Source organism: Drosophila sulfurigaster, chromosome 2R (assembly GCF_023558435.1).
Source record: "Drosophila sulfurigaster albostrigata strain 15112-1811.04 chromosome 2R, ASM2355843v2, whole genome shotgun sequence".
Lineage (NCBI taxonomy): Eukaryota > Metazoa > Arthropoda > Insecta > Diptera > Drosophilidae > Drosophila > Drosophila sulfurigaster.
The window spans coordinates 37,454,576-37,468,011 of NC_084882.1; the positions used below are offsets into that span (position 1 = coordinate 37,454,576).

At 36.6% G+C, this 13,436-nt stretch overlaps 1 long non-coding RNA gene across 1 annotated transcript in view; it reads left to right on the forward strand.

The window, feature by feature from the left end:
• LOC133839239 (uncharacterized) overlaps nucleotides 1–792 on the forward strand; it is a 75,425-nt gene extending 74,633 nt beyond the window's left edge. Inside the window, exon 3 of the long non-coding RNA XR_009894076.1 lies at nucleotides 186–792. This is a non-coding gene — a long non-coding RNA (uncharacterized LOC133839239). The remainder of the gene's footprint in view (nucleotides 1–185) is intronic.
• Nucleotides 793–13,436: the final 12,644 nt, after the last annotated feature.

Genomic DNA, 13,436 nt, shown 5'->3' on the forward strand with positions numbered 1-13,436 from the left:
ATGATGCCGTTAATGATGGAAATGAAAACGAGTCAAGCGTTCTGTTTTGAGGTCGAGTTCGTAAGCCCGGAGTGAAAGTTTGTTAATTGGTATTAACTGCTAGTATTACTTAAAATATAGGTGTGATGAAACAAATATGTAAATAAAATATTGTTTTTTTCTTTGTTTTCTTTTATCTCTAATAGATATCACAGTGTAGAAATATCCTTGTCATCAACAATAAAACTACTGCAACGGAGTACACCTAATCACGCTGACGACGACAAAAAATCATGAGCAACAAGAAAGGCAAAAATGCCCAACAATAAGCCAACACACAAAAACAACAATATCGGACGCTGCCACAACAGACAGTATAAACATGGGACCGGGAGTAAAGATCACATACGAACGTGTTTAATGAATGCTCGTCGCTGAAGCAGGCAGCAGAGGCTGATGGTGGCCTTGCTCTAGGACTCCTGGTTATGTCGCCTGTTCTGCCTTCCTATTGTTTTGTCTGACTCGTAGTTAGTGCAACGCCTGTGGTATCTAATTTAAGCAACGCTCGTTATAATTACAGCATTTGCAGCCAAAGGCAACAAAAGTGGTGGAAAATGATGCGCACGTGACATCCGTTTCCAGTATGCATTGCTCAGGGTAGTTGGTCAAGAAGTAAAAATAATTTACGAATTAAAACTTTTAGCTTGCATTAGTCGTTATTCATAATCCGCTATTGAATTAAGAAAAAAGGATATCACACCATGAAATAGTCCGTAGCTGAAATATATTTTATTTGATATCTTGATCCATTAATCATTAAAGTGTTTGTACTCATACGTTGAAAACTTCTGGCGCAACTCTATTAGGTATAATTTTGTGTAAGCTTATTTTTGTAACAGATGAAAATGTGGAAATGAAGACCAGGCTGTGCGCTCAAAAATTAGTCGCGCTTTTTCGCGTTTGTCGGAAAATAATAAAACTGAAGTGTAAATTTAGTTCCGCTGCAAAAATGCGGACAATTGTTGCCAGCAACTTGCTGGAGCGTGGGCAAGTCCCAAGTAGCGTTGAGGTGGGCGCTGCAACTTTTTTCTAATTAAGCGTACGTGCGACTGTCAGCAACATCAGCAGCGACTCTAGTTATAAGAAACGTATAGCGAGGCAGCTGCCCTATTGGAGCTAGGTCCTTGTGTAAATTATTGTCGTTGGCAATCTCTTTAATTGAAAACTGTAAATACATATATACTAGGAAGTTTGACGCGCAGTTTCGACCGTGTTTTAATTTAAGGCAAGACATTCCTATTAGGAATTATTTATTTGTGTATGTAACAAAGAATATCTGTGGTATGTGCATATATCTAGGTAATAATGTCTGTGATAAACACTTGATGATGCAATTCGAAAAAAGGCATTCCTTCGAATAAAACGAATGAGAAGCACACTTATATTGTTGCTTTGAATACCAACAAAATAAGTAATCGATAAGCAAGTATGAAAGCAAATACTCCAGCGCAACAACCATAACTTGATTTTTTTTTGCTAACTATATCCAATTACTAAATCTAATTTATGAACTTCTATTTGTGTATTAATTTATAAACACGAAAAAAAGGTATATAGTATGCTTACTGAAATTCTTTAGGTGCAAGTTAAGCCAACTTTAAGACGAACTAGCAATAACAATAACAATTCAATCAACCCTATAGTTCCGTTAACAAATGCTGACTCGTTTATTTCCCAGATGCCAGACAAGAGCGAATACCCAGCAAATACTTCAGACAACCTTTACCAACATTTGTAAGCATTTGTCTTGCCCCACGGCGAAGCACAGGTTTGAGCAGTGGCCTCCACTTGACTTTGCACGCTCTTGGCTGACCAGCTCGAACTTAACAACTGCATAGTTCGCTTGAGAGCAACTTGAATCCTTAATTGAAGTTGTAGTTGCAGTGATAGTGGTATGGGAAGTGGTAGTGATTGTGATTGTGTTAGTAGAGACACCCTGTGCTTCGATAAGCGCTGGTCGCATAACTCAAGATGTGCCTCAAAATCCATTTCCCGTCACGCCGTTGCACATTTATCAAGTTGAAGCGCCACAGTAGTAACAGCAACAGCAGCAGCATCAGTAAAACTGGCAACTCAATAGTACGTCATAAATAAGCCTACACTCTGTTCAAACTGCAGGCTGCGAAGCATTACATCGTGTCCTTAGCTATTGGTACAACTTTCTTAATTTTCATTTGCAGTGTATTTGTTCAGTGCAACCGCCTAAGATATCGACGCCTTTTCCCGGAAGTCACTAATAATGTATCCATACAGCAAATGTTTGTGCTTATTTGAAAGCACTTATGATTGGTAGATCTTATTGCGTTTATTGCGATTTCCTTGGCTGCTTTTTTTCACAGAGTTGGTGATTTAATTTCAAACCAAGTTTTGTAAGGCATTGATAATTTTTCGACTCGTTTCGCTTAGAATGTGTTATTTATAAAAAACCGCGTCTCTTGATAATTACGCATTTACATTTAATTCTTGATTCCGATTCAATGCTTGGATATACATACAAATCAAACATATTCCAACAATTTCGAGTATGTAGGGCGAGATTGTTGACTGCCGCATATACTTGGTTTTTACGTCGAAAGTTTGAGCAAGTTTTGTTTGTTGGCATTTCTAATGCTCTGGAAAAAGTTTTTGCTAGTTTTTGATTGCGTTGCAATTGCAAAAAGATTGCATATTTGATTTGCGCTGATTTGTGTTTGCTTTGGCAACACTTTGCCGAGAAGTTCATCCTGAATATAATATGAATATAAAACCAGCAGTATTGGTTTTTAAACAAATCTGAATATCATTTCACTCGAGACGTTCCTAATTTTATGGCATCCCTTTTCCCAATTCTAATTAGAAAAGTTCTCGAAAACACGAATGAGTGCACAATTTTCTTTTCTAATAACAGTATTGACTGCGTATTGTCAAAAGATTGCCTGTATACTCCAGGGATTTTGTTTAGTTTTTACCAATTCGATACCAAATTTATATACAAAATTGTTGGAAATAAATTCATTTTTAAAATAAGCATTATTAATCTGCTAATTAGCATTTAGCTACTGTCAGATGCCGGTATAAAATAATGAGAATATATGGAAGTAATACAACAGCTAACAAAGTAAGCGAACGAATTTACAAATTTTTGACTATAATAGGAATATCGGTAATTATTGAACATTTTATATATTATATATGAATATACTATATATATAATATTTGAACAGATAGAGTGATTATCTACAACTTGAGTAGTACGAGTGGTAAAAGCCCACATTGCGTAAATTAACCTTAGAAACCATCCCGACTGAATTCCAGTTAGCAAACTCTATTTGGCTCATATTTTCTGCCTGCAAATGTTGAGGGAAATTTAAGTGACGTGCGTGAATTTGAGCATTTCGTGCACGTCCTGGAGCCGTGGTCCAGTGTCCGCGAGATTTTGTGAATTGCTTTTGCAAATGAAAGCTATTAAGTAGCAGCTACAGAGGCATCCCATCTACTCGATCCTCGTCCGTCGTATAAAATAAATATTTTTATGCTGCAACTTACGCAAAGTTCCCATTGAAGTTCCCATTGAAGTTTTGATTGATAAATGTATTTTTATCGCGCTCGCTTTTGGCTTTTTTATGACGTGCCTGAGACGTGAGCAGCGTCAGAGAAGCGTCAAAGCGAGGTCTTGTATTAACTTACTTTTCAAATTATCTGGCCAGCCTGAGTGCTTTTTAATTACAAATACCATGAAACTGCTTTGCTTCTTTCACCCTAGGAAACCAGGATAGGAAAGTCAATTTCTTTTTTTTTACCCTAATATGAGTTCTTGTCGCGTTGTGATACAACGAGTGCCTGATTAAATAAATTGGAATAAATTAAAAGAATATATCACCATGTCAACAATTCAAAATTTGGGCTGCCAACGACATGCTATGTAACATGAATAAGCCGGTCTACCTTCTATATTCTTTCCAAGTTTTATTTTAATGATAGCAATTGTCCTATATGCTACGATTGAGTATTAACATTAGAGATACAGTTTAAGCAATCTAAAAAAAAAAGTTTTATTGTAGGTAGTAAAATAACTTGCCTGCATGACTTCCCCGTATTAGCATACCCTCTTCTCCAATTATACTGGGTATAAGCATGCTAATTAGGCCTCTATGTAAAGAAGCCAGTGGCTGGATCTTTGAAGTATTTACGCTCGAGTGTCTTTTCAGTAAAAAGCGACGAAGTGTGTGAAGGAAAGGAACACACTCATGTTCCTACAAGTACATTTGGAAGATCTGGATTTGCGCAACAATTAGCTGATAGGCAAAGTAAAGCGGTATCATATAAATAATAAACGTGTTCTTATAAAAGGCAGACATATAATATAACTGCTGCAAAGCATCATTTTTTTTTTATTACAGAACGAATCCAATACGTGAATTTTAAGGTACTTATATTTATGAGAACTTGCGATAAATAATCGATGAGGCAATGCTATATGGCTAAGCCCGATTTAAAATGCAATAAAAGCTAGAACTGTTAAACTCAAATTGCAGTGCAAACTGCGGCCGGTCAAAAACTTTTTTTTAATTGGCACGCGCTGAAATTGCAGCCAAGCTAAGAGCCAAACAAACGGCAAAAAAACAACTTTTCAACTACCCATTTGGTTCATTTATATATATAAAAAAAAAAAAAAGAAAAGAAAATTAAACAATTCAGTTCTGTTTTCACAGGTGTATACGTATGCTATTTGTTAAGCATTTGGCCAAAGAATGCTATTCAATTTGCCGGAAGACAAAAACACAATTCGCCACTGAAATAAACAATTCGTATTGAATTAAAAGTAGAATTAATTAAATGTAAAAAACATTAGACCGAAAAAAAGCAAAAATTTGACTTCTCATTCAAGTATCTACTTATGTTATGCACATACATGTATGTATATATTAATATTTGGCATTACCTCAGTGTTTAAAACAGACAGAGGCAGCGAAAAAGTGTTTCCTAGATTGATAATGTCCTTTGTTAAAAGTAGAATTACCTTTTTCACACTGCTTATAATTTAATGAACTTTAATTAGCTTACCGCAATCAAAACAATGGTTTTCTTATTCGCAACATACATACAATGATTGGAATGTGAATTGTTATCATGCTGACTAAATGCTTGAACACATCGACTTCTACATACCAGATAGGTTTATTGGGTTATTAAAACTACTTGCATGAATTCAATTTCAAATTTGACTTTCCGTTTCGCTTGATTCCATAAATATGTTTTTAGAGAGAAAATTTAAATCTAGAGTAACTTAATTAATTAATTTGTGTATATTTAGTGTAATTGTCATTTATTGTAATCATAGATCAACTGGTTCCGATTCCAATAAACGCAAGTTACAACCGAAAATGTACATATGCCGAAGCAAGTCGACACATGGCTCGGCAATCATTCAGCTGGGTTCATTGTTATGCCATCTGTGTGTGCTTGCCGTGATCATGCTGACAAATTATGCTATTTTATGCGTTTTTCGTCACTTACACACGCACATAGCATTTTTACACCTCCACTCATAACTGGGTTGGCACAACATCAAGATAAACGCACGCATGAGATACAGCGACAAGACAGACCTTTGAGACACAGTCAAAGTCGACCTGAAGTGCTTGTTTTTGTGGCCTGGCTAGCCTCTCATTCTCATTCTCGTTCTCATTCCAATTCCTGTCCTGTTGCTGATGCTGGTGTTGGTGTTGGTTGTTGGTTGTAATGTTGTTGTTGGTACCCCAGTTCCCATTTCCCAAGAGCATTATCTGTACGATGTGCGCGACTGGTGGAAATATTAAATGCGCCTGGCAAAGTGCTTGCCATAAGGATCACCAGCACACAGTGCGGGAGTGAAGTTGCGAAACATGTGAAACAAGACATGGCGCATCGTAGGAACTGTTAATATTTCAGTTGCGGCAGTGACAAAGTCAATGGCAGCTTCTCATCCTGCGACAGCGACAACGACAACGACAACAAAAACGGCAACAACAACAAAGACAACGCTGACGTGTAAACAAATTGACAGCTTATAAAAACCCGAACGTCATGTGCACATGAGAGAAGCGTTTTATTATGCAATTCAAGTTATTTGTGACACGTTTCTACCTAGCAGAACTGTAAAGTCTGCGAAAATTAATAATTAACAATGGAAACGTGTCTATCATTTTTAATAACAACACAAAAAGATGGTAATTTTAATGCTCAAAGCAGATCATTTTATACCTTATTTGCTCCATCATTCAATCCGAATATGCCAAAAATTTACATATTAAATTGAAGAGAACGTCAAGTTTGGCATATGTATATATGCATATGCATCAAGTGATTATGTCTGTAAAGAATTAATCAGCTAACTTAATAATTCATTAAATTTGCCTGGCTTGGGTTTGGCATTACTCGTCTTACTATCTCTGTCATTGTTGCTTTACTCTTGTCTGAGTCAACGCTTTGCATATTAAATCAAATGTCAAGCGATATGCTTGATATTTAAATCTGTTTTCCTTGATTTATGCATTTCTAATGACTATTTTTGCCCCCGTATCAAATATGAGAACGATGACGAATGGCATATGTTCCCAGGGAAATTAAGTAGTTTTGTGCTCGCTTTGATCTTGGCAACTATTGACTAATTCTGAGGCTGACCTAAGCAAACAGGCTGCCGCATGGGAAAGTCAAACACGCAACCCCCAAAGCGAGTCCGTGGAAAAGTAAATAGTATGAATGAGCACTGATGTACACACATACAAATGTAAATACATAAATGCGAACTTGCAAAACATATAGATATGTAGGCAGCTGACTCTCCCCGCTATGCTAGGTCCAATGATTATATCCTTTATTGTATGTGGCTTATTATTTATATTTTGGCAACACTTAGTACCAGTTTCTGTTGACTTTGTTGTTGGGTAAACAAGTCGACTCTAATGTTGATTATGCAATTTAATACGTTCAGCTAATAGCTTTTGATGGCAAACATTTGACAGTTTGTCGGTTGCTTTGGGGCTGCCCAGTTCACATGGCGCTAATGAAAAATGGCGTTTAATTGTTGCATTAAACATTTATTGTTTATCCTAAACATTGGCATAAGCTGTCTTGTGTAAATGGTACCTAATTACATCAATTCTAATAATAATAATAAGAATTATTATTAACAAAAAAATACCAATAATTAACATAAGTCGATCCTTTCCACTATTCCTAAATTCAAAACTAATACAGCGACAAAGGGCTTTGGTTTTGTGCAAACCAATGTTTTCGACAAAGAGATTTTTATAAATTCTACACCCAATATTAGAAGGGCAATACTTTTTTATACTCATGTCGCTGTTCCATCTTCTGACTGTTTCAGTATTATGTTTGTGGCCTTTTTGTTTTATTCACTCGCTCTCCCACTTGCTATGTTCCACAATAGTTAGACTTATTTCGCATTTTGTCTACAGTACATACATACAGACATATATTTTTTTTTGGTTATGCAATGTGTGTATGGAAAGAAAGCTAAATTTATGATCGTCCATTTATTCAAAAGGCTTGCAAATGTGTATTTATTTGCTTGATTACTCCCTCCAGCGCATCTTCCTATTTGCTTATCAGGCGTTCGCTTTGATTTGTTGGACCCAGAAGTGAATTGGCCGCAATGAACCGATTTGGCTTTCCTTCGCAAGCTGTTAACCCAAATAATTATGGCTTCATTAACTTGATTGTGTGTGTAAGTGGTTTTTTGATAAAGCCCTTGAGTTATAGCCAATGCTTTGACCCGTTCCCATTGCAAAATTGTTTGTACCGAAAAAAGAAACATTTCCGCAAATGACACAAATTAAGCACAGATTTAAGTGCTAATTTCTGTGGTGTAACTGAATGTTGCCAAAGGGTTTCTGGAAATTGAATACTTACAGCACCCACCCACAGCATTTTACACATACACAAATGTATTCTCGTACACATAAGCAAGCATCAGCATACTGATACAAAAACCAGTAGGTGCCTACGGCGAAGTTAAAATCCCATGCTTGCCAATTACAAGACGTTTGTCAAAACTCTTTCAAAAATATGCGCGTGTGCTCCATTACACACACGTTTACATACACAAAATATTATATATATCATAATATAGTAGAAAATATGCGACTATGAAATTAAAATGATAGTATTGATAATAGAGGTTTCATGTGCGATATTCTTGCTGATTTAAATATATGTTGGATAAATTATTAGGTATCATTACAACGCGTAACATTTTCAATAAGAAACTCTAGTTACCCTTTTCATTTTGTTTGCAGAGTACAAAAAGCAACAATAATAACAACCACACTATTATTTTTAAGGGCCAAGCATTACAAGCCGCTAGGACAACAATGGGGAGGAATGGTAACATAAAAATAAATAACAACAAATTGGCAAGCAAATGTTTAGTTTGCGGCAGCATGCCATGTTACCCATATTCTTGTCCAGCCCCTGCAGCAGTAGCTGAAACGGAAGCAGCTTTAAATTTGAATCTCTCTCTCTGTCTCTCTTTCATCGCCTCTTGTTGCCCTCTATTTCTCTCTCTAAATCGCTGTTTCACTCTTTTCTGCCTTCCCTGAGCAGCCTTTGAAATGCCTTTGAGCTATTTTATAATTAGTCCCAGGCATGACAAAAACTTTTGGCAGAACAACTAAAGTGCCAGCCGCCGCTCTTTCGGGTCCGTTTTAGCAAACCAACCGCACGCGGCGCACATTTACAACTCCGGCATGAAGCGGAAAACAACAACGACACACTCGTATGAACGCAAGCATCGGAGGTAAGAGACAAAATGTCCTGCGTAGGTGCGCAAGCTGCCTGATGTTAAATTTTATGGCAAATAATGGGCAACATATGGGAAAAACTTTGCCACATGCTTTACTGTGATGAAATTAGTTTGGGGTGCAGCCAAAGCAGCAAAGCAGCAGTCAGCTGAGGCTTGGGCTCATCTAATGCATACCTTTTAACGTTTGGCCGCACAAGACAAAAAATGTTAAACTAATTGCTAATTGGCATGAGCAGGTCTGTGCTTACCCTGCGCTTACCTTTCAACTCTTCCACCTTAGATGACAGGTAGAAGTGAAGTAAGTCCCGTGGCCTATGTAAGCATCTTAGAATGTGAAGAGCAGTCGCTAGTCATACCGCTTTATGTAATTTCAAAATGCATTAGTCGGGTCTTTGCGTATGATTACAATACATGAATGTGTTCTGAGTCACAAACGGAGTACAGTGTAGAGGTGAAGGTGTCACTTAAATGTATGAAGCTCGTCAGGTGTGTCAAAATTGCAGTAAAAGCTCAACGAGGTCTGAGCATGGCATAACTCAAATAATGTACAAATAGTAAAAGTGCAACTGGCAAACTGCATGGATAATAGACTCACACACACATACAAGCACATACACATTTACTTAGTACATACAAATTTTAAAAGAATAAGCTCACCATTTGCGTTTGTTTTATAACTTTGCATCAGGCGTTGATGATAGATATATTTTGAAGGTGTGAGTTTGGATGAGCACTTTGAGAAAGATTACGTGTCTTGTGAAATGGAAATATTTATTCTACGGCTATGAGTGTTACCATAAAGGAACTTACTATTGGACTTATATATGTACATAAGAAATTTAGTATAGGAAATGGCAATTAAAATCACAAACGAATTTAGGTGCAAGCGCAATGCTTGTCCTTATTCTTAAAGGAAAACTTCTTTGGTAATCTGTTCACTTCATTAAGGAAATTTTCAATTTTCTTGTCAATTAGGCAGCTGAAAACTTTTGACTATTTATCTTCGTTATCCGGTTGTTGTTCGTAGCTGAACCATTTTCATCAATGCATATGTTCAATTTGGTAGAATACAAACTTGTTTCGCCACCAACATACTCACACTCTTGTTAATCATTGATAAAAACAGTTTTCGATGCTCCAATCAAAAATATCCAATTATATATTTTAGAGGGGAAATTACATTGTATCCAAACTTTTACGAATTGGCTGTTGATGACATATCACATTATTACTAATTTGCTAAACAAATATTGTATTACCTCATGTGACTCGGTATCTGAAATTTCATGTTTCAATATGAATTTTGAAAAAATAAAAGTATTTTATAAATGTAAAGCATATTGTAACAAAGTCGATGCAGTTGATACGACGAGCAACTACCAAGATTGTAAGTTTTCGTCGTTTTTGTTGCAATTTCTCTTGCATTCTTCCGGCTCGAGTGTTGTACATTTTTGCATATTTTCAGTTCCTCTGGTGTTTTTCCTTAGCTACTTTTCCAAAATAAAATTGCAATATCCTTTAAACCATTTCCGCTTGTTGCTCAATTCTGCTTTGTATAATGCGGAAATAACAATGCGCCTTGGGGATTTACTTGCAAGTGCAACGAGCACACACGCACATAGTAAATCCAAAGCATTTTCTCAAGAATTTTGCTTTCCCAAATATTTAAGCAAAGCAATGTAGAGCATGATATTTGTGAAATCTACTTTATACTTTCTTGAAATAGTGTGCTCTGTATCGTCTTATTCCTTTGGTGAGCTCCACCAAGGTCAGGACATTAAGTCTGGGGAAAAATATTATAGCAATAAGCGTCCATAAAAGTCGCACAGCAAACAAAATACATTAATATTGGCAACCACCTTGAAACTTTCATTTTCGTTTTAATTTTCAACTGAAATTAATAAAAGAACGGAAAGCACGCCACAGTTAGAAATTTGAAATTTGCTTTAGACTTGTACTTTACTTATTTTATATTTACGTCTACTATAGTCACTAATTACATAAGACATAAGACGGCTGTGTAGACGATTGATAAATATATTAATAATTGGCCGCTTTTATAGTACCCAAAACATTCCTCTAGGTGCAATACATACATTACATAATAAATGATTTTCGTAGAATGCCATTTTTAATATATAAATTCTAAGCAGAAGTTTACTTTCAAAGTAAATTGTGTCGTGCTAAGACTATTTTGACTTTCACATAGGGCGCCAGTTATATTGAATATAGTACTATCGAAATTATGGCAGCGTCTGGCGCAAACTTACCAAAGTATTTATCCAATCGGCAGTGTTATATATAACGTTGCACTACTTCAGGCAGCTTGATTTATGTAACAATTACATTGTCTTGTACCCTTACTTGGCAAACAGTACAATTTAATTTGTAGTTGAATTTGTAAATTTGTCAGAAACTTTAAAATTCTTATTTGGCTCGCAGAATTAGGTCATTACTTTTTAACACTCGGCTAAACTGTACTGGGTTTATGTACATATACATTACATGTACATTGTGAGAAATTCAGATATAGCATAAATCAAATAAATAAGATATTCGCTGACATCCAAGTCTGGTTAACTACTATTTTTGTAATGTCAATAGAGTGTAAAAAAAATTAACCACTATCTTTTAATATATATTTTTAATGTGCATATTACACTTTTGACATTACAAATATATTGATATTTTTTACCCAAATCAAATTGCTCATATTTAAAACAGCAGTCCAGCTGCTATTTGCGCAATTAAGTAACTTGGTCCAAATGACACTAAAGTTTATATCTGATTATCCTCGCAAAAGTCCCAAAGCGTTGACAAACAAACAATCAAACAAGCCAACAGTAAAAGCTAAGCAGAGGGAGAATACTAGTCAAAACAAAATAAAGGAGCTTCAACGAAGACAATGTGCTAAAATAACCAAAGTCAAAAGCCCAGCAAACGTTCCATGAACAATGCTGCGATACCAGCTGGTCACCTTTGTGGACTTGGTAGCTAGGTGACAGCCATAGCAGTGGAGCAAATGCCAAGCGGAAGGGCAGCCAGTAAAGCGTATTATGTCTACCTTTCGTTCAGCTTTAGGTGATTTTTTGTTTTTGTGTTTTTCCCTTTCATTCCCTCTGTGGACGTCTCCTGGGCTCCTGGGCTATCTCTCTCCCGTTGTCGCCGTTATTTCGATTTTATTTTCTAACGACGCTTGCCCTTTGATTATACACCTTTTTATACCCTGTATCAAATTAGTGCAAGGGTATTATGCTTAATTTATTTGGAAAGGATAATCGTCCTCAATTGAAACCACATAGCAATAAAAAGACAAAGAATAGTTTCGTATGTTACAAATGTAAAGAAATGAGTTAAGAAATCTTAATACACTGAACAGATAATGAAGTATTTTTTTAAGTTGAGCACTCTGGTTGCGGCTTTTTACTTGTTCTAGTCACTTCTGTCCTGTAGAAGGGGTTATAAATATGAGCAAGCATTTCACAAGATATCCTTAATTAAAGTCATTTCCTCGTGCTTCGGCTGGGATGAGTTGGGATGAATTTCGCGCTTGGAGAAAGAGTGCACAAGTTGAAATTAAATTTGCAAAGGACAACGAAAGGAAATAAGCTCCTCACATAAAGGTACCGTCAAAATATGGCAACAGAATGACCCAGTTACTCACACTCAAATGTATACACGCGCATACTGCACACACTGTCCGTTGTCCGCTGGCCTGGACGGCACTTTCACATGTGCATGTTCGCGACCCCTTGGCGAAAGGTTAAGAGTGGAGCTTCGTGTGGCCATTAACATGAAATTTTTAACAACAGCCACGTAAGGAGTTCGCTGGGCCACGTGGCCAAAAATTCTTGTTAGTATTTTTGTTGTAGTTGCTGCTGCTGTGGCTGTAGCTGTTGCTGTTGCTGTGATTGTGGTGGGTGAACTCTAACGACATAAGCAGCGTCGTGGTGCTACAAGAGCAGCTTTTGTCTTCGCTTTTTTGTGGATATTTACCCCGTCTCGCACCATCATTCCCTTTTTCATTGTTGTTTTCGGACTACGGCGCTTTGTTTTTAAGCTCTGCACCAGTACCTTCTCATGCTACGAATATTCTTTTCTTACTGAGCTTGAACTCTTTAAGCCGAGGCGTGTGTCCTTGTGTCACATCCTTTGCATTGTTTACGTTGAAAACTCTCAAAGCTGTAGGTACTCGTTCTCGTACATACGGCAACAACAAATATGCCAACAACAGCATTAACGGCAATGAGGGTGCTTCTCTTGCCATCTCTGTTCTCTGTATTCTCGTCGCGGCTGCTCCTTATTTATCGCATTTTTATGTGAAATAAACGGTTTGAAATTGGCTAGGTAAAACATTAATTTTATTGTGGGCGAAATTGAGACTGCAAAACGAAACAGCGAAGCAACAACAATAATAACAAATTATTTAACCCGCCGCAATGCATTTTAAGTTAGCGTTTGCATGCATATTCAAGCTGAATTGGAACTAAATAGATTTATTTTGGAACAGCGTCTCCGATAGTATTTGTTTTTATACGTAATGAGATATCCAATCAATTTTCTACGAATGAATACGTTTTTGATGTTCTAGGTACTATATATCAACGATAGC